Here is a 4,403-nt window from a genome sequence, read left to right as displayed (position 1 = left end):
AAACATATTAAAGAAACGCCCTCCGGCTCAACCTCGTTCAGCGGGAAGCCGTGGACCGCGTGGCAGAGGCCCCGTCGCCTCCCGCAGGACACCCCCTGGCCGAGCCCCGCGTCAGCCCCGGCGCAGAGCCCGAGCGCCCGCAAGAACTAGGCCGGCGCCGCGGCGAGCCCTCCGGCATTGCGAGCCCCGCCCCGCCCGTGTCACCGCGTCCCCATTCCGAACGCCCGGCCGGGCCGCCGCTGCCATTGGTCGGCGGCCACGTCCGTCAGCGGGCGGGACGTGCGCGCAGAGAAAAGGCTACATTGTAACAAGGCGAGCGAGCGAGCGGGGAGGAAGGAGGCGGAGGCGGCCCCGAATCCCGCAGCGGCGGCGGCGGCGGCGGCGGCGGCAGATACCTGCCGAGGGTTAACCCACCTCGGGCCGGGGCGAGCCGCCCCCCGGCCCCGCGCCCGCGCCCGGGCCCCCGCCCGCCGCCCGCCCGCCCGGCCGCCCGCGCCCCGCAGCCGCCCGCAGCCCTGCCCGGGGCCCCGCGCTCGCTGGCAAACTGCCGAGCGCTTTCCGAAGCCATTTTCAATGGCCACATTGGCTACCGGGCTGACTCACCTTCCCGGGAGCGCCGCGGCGGCCGCGGGGCCCGGCGGCGCGGGCGGCCCGGCAGGCGGCCCGGCGGAGGCGGCGCGGCCCGGCTGGCGGCCCCGCGGCGGGAGCGGCCGCGCTGCGGGCGCGCGGGTCCCCGGCGAGGCAAAGTTTCAGCGCCAGCCTCGGCGCGGCGGCGGCGGCGACTCGCTGCTGCTCTCCTCCCCTGCTTTGACCACCATCTTATTAGTACAGGAAATGACATGGAAAACGGAAGAAAGCGGCGTTTGGGGCAGACGCGGACCCCCCAATTCAGGGGCCGGAGCCGGGACTCGCCAGCCGCGTCCCAGCCCGGCCCCACGGCAAACTCCGGGCCCTGCGCCCCGCCCGCGCCCTGCCCGGAGGGGGGACCCGCTCCCCAAACCCGCAGGGAGAGGCAGAGTTTGATACTCCAGCCCGCGCAGAAATCGAGAAAAAAATAAATGAAAAAAGCAAAGGTTAAAAGAACTTTCGAACTGGGATACTTTTTGGGGGTCGGAATCAAAAGTTGTAGAATTTTAAGAAGTCATTCCGAGGGGGGCTCCCTGGCTGTCCCGGGCCCGTTGCTGTCCTTTTGGAACCCAAGAGTCGGGGGCGATAAACGCGTTTATATTTTTAACCCTTTCGGGGCGCCGCAGCTGCCCCCCTCCCGGTCCCTTTAACCCTTTGAATGCCCAGCAGTTTGGAGACACAAACTGAAGTTGTAAAACGTAGGCGTCCCGCCCGAAGGCCGAGAGTAAGGTGCTTGGGCTTCGTTAAAAAAATATTAACTATTTACGTGGGGCTGCGGTTTTAAAGTCGCCAACCACACGTGTTCTTCAAATCGAAGTATGTGACGGGGATCGAGATTGTGAGAACTGGACGGGCTGGTCCTTTGCTGACTTGGAAAAGACGTTTAAGCCGCACTCGCTCGATTGCTCGGTTTCTCCATCTGTGAAATGGGATTCAACAGCGCAGAGAGATGAGCGGTAGAGAGGGGGAGAAGGGGTGGAATTGTCACAGAGTGCCTAACAGCTGGGAATGCTTCCCCGGGCGCCTAGAAAAATGACGGGTTGTGATGGGGCTGGAAGCCTTTGAGGAGAGCAGGGGACACTGCAGGATGGCGTAACCAGGACAACCATTCCTCAAACAACCCCTTTCCCGTAGCGTCTGCACGTCGGGGGCGGGGGACGAGTGAGAGGGCTCTCCTAGCATGGGAAATGCACCCGCGCAGGCTCCAAATCAAGGGCCATAAACCCCAGTTGGAGGTCGCCAGGCGGGATTACACCCCAGGGAGGGGCAGCCCTTCCCCAAAACGTCCAGGGAAGGCCTGGCCAGGGCGCCCCCAGAGGCTACTACCCCAAGGAAGCCTCCTCCCAAAGAGGATGGAGGTCCGTGTCGCCGCCCCTGCGGGCTATCTCCAGGTGGACATTCGTCCTCAGACCTTTGGCCATGCTCCTGCTATTGGATTCTGCAGGTGTGGGCTGGGGGAGACGGGAGCGCGGGCAGGGAATGGAGGACTGTGTGTATCACGTCATCTGTTTCCCTTGACTTTGATATCACAAACAGCTTCTTGGAATCCCACATCTGTTACTTGCTTTATGATCTTGAGTAGGTGACTTCACCTCTCTGAGCCTTAATTTCCTCATCTGCCAAGTGGGCACAGTAATACCCACGTTCCTGGCTCTGCGTGATGAGCCATGAGGGTGCGTTTAAAGAGCCTAGCACCCAGCTGCTCACAGTAGGTGCTCAAGAAACAGTGACAACGCTAGCATTGCATGACTGCAACTGTAAGTTTCCTGAGTGTGTTTCCCTGCTTGGTACCACACAGCGTCCTGGGAGGTACCAAGATTAGAAAGACAAGATCCTTGTCTTCAAGGAGGTCTTGGTCTGGCCAGGAGATGGAGGCACTCGCAGGCAACTCCAATTAATTCAGTAATTAGTGCACATCTGGCTGCACTAAGCATTATATTGGATGCCAAGTGCTCGGGCAGGGGAAGGGCACAGAGGAAGGAGCCACTTGTTCTTTTTGAGGGGAAGGGTTGATGTCAGAGGCAGGCCTGGAATTTGCACCAGTGTAGGATGGCATTCCAGGAAAGCAAACAGCAGGAGCAAAGACCTCAAGGTGTCAAAGTGCCCAGGGGTTTGACATGTATCGTGCAGTGACTGGAGTAGACATTCGGGCAGGGAAACCGACGATGAGCAGAGAGAGAAGTGGATAGAGAAAGGGTGTGGTCACAGCCTCCAAAAAGCAAAAGGTCTTTAAGAGAATGCATGGTCAATCTGTAAGTGGGGCAGGGAGGGAATTTCTCCTTGTGGTGCTGGCTTCCCTTTGCCGGGACAGTAGGTCGTTTGGACTGCACCTGTGGAGTGGGACTAGGTCCTCCGGCATCGCAGGCTGGCAATCAGCGCTTCAGCACCAGCCTCGGGCTTGTGCAGGGGTGCGGGGAGCACGGATGCCATGTGGTCCCGAGACCCAGGTCTGAGTCCCAGCCTGCCGCCTCCATGCTGTCTGCCCCGAAGAGTGTGACTCTTCCCCTCTTGGGGCCAGTTTCTTCCTGCAGGACATGAGGAGTTTGGCCGAGGGGTCCTATAGTCTCCTCACCCCCAGAAGCTGTCCCTGTAGCCACAGAGTCAAGCCCAAGACACAGGAAGGAATCTGGAACAAGGCTGGGAGAGTTGCCGCTGGAACCGTCTCAGAAGGGAAGCCCAAGTTCAAGGGTTGACACAGGTGCTCTGTGTCAGTGTGGGCAGAAAGTAGCCCCAGGACCTGAATGTAATCGCCACAGACAAGTGGTCTGGGCAAGGCAAGTCTTGTGAGGCTGTGCCTCAGCTTCCCTCTGTGGGCTGAGTTGGGCCTGAAACCAAGAAGTTGGGGTGGGGTGAGCGCTCCACTGGAATTTCCTGAGAGCTTGGGGGATGGAAAGGAGCAAGGGGTTGAGGTGAATAGGGCACATGGCACACACCTTCAGGGGCATTGCCATTTAACCTCTCAGTGATCCAAAGCAGGTATCTTTTTTACAGACAGAGAAGCCATGCTCAGAGAGGTTAAGAGGCTTGCCCAAGGACACACAGCTAGTTAGAGGTAAAATGAGACTCAAAACCAGGTCTGCCTGACTTCATTGCACAGTGTCTTCCACTCCTGGTCATTTCTGGTTCATTGTCCTTTTCTATAATGCAGCTTTTCAGCCTAACGGGCGGTAAAATATTTTCTTATTTTCTCCCTCGCCCATATCTCACCAAAGGAACTGTCCAGAATGTCGTGATTCAAGGCCAGGTACTTCATGACCTCCCCTTACAAAAGCTGTACTAACAATCCCAGTTGCCTCTGGGTCTAAGCAAGGATGTTAAAATGCTCTAAGTGAATAGAACTCAACTCTTTAGAGAAAAAGTCAATCTGAGGCCCTCCCCGGACCTCCCACTAATAATAATGAAATCCAAGCAAAACAGACATCCATCCAGTGAGCTGCAAGTTAAAGGCTCCCTGGATCTTAGAAGGAACAGTCACTGGGGATTCACTTTCACATTTGTTGTAAAACAAGGACATTGTTTATTGCATCAATTAATAACCCCTCCTAAAACCTCAAGGGAGAAATTTCATTCAGGATTTAATGCTTGGAAAAAACTAAAACTGAAACAAACTGCATCTCCCTCAAGGAACTGGCAAGCATCTTCCTTGCTAATAAGAAGAACTCTGTAACTGATCCACCTTCCCTTTTTGCACATGCTGCCAGGAAGCTCAGAGCCAATTTCCACCCTCATTTCCAACAGCTTTGGCAGTTGCTTCTTTCTTATTCCTGCCTTCCCAC

This window comes from Eulemur rufifrons, chromosome 6 (genome assembly GCF_041146395.1).
Source record: "Eulemur rufifrons isolate Redbay chromosome 6, OSU_ERuf_1, whole genome shotgun sequence".
Lineage (NCBI taxonomy): Eukaryota > Metazoa > Chordata > Mammalia > Primates > Lemuridae > Eulemur > Eulemur rufifrons.
This window is presented reverse-complemented; position numbering follows the sequence as displayed.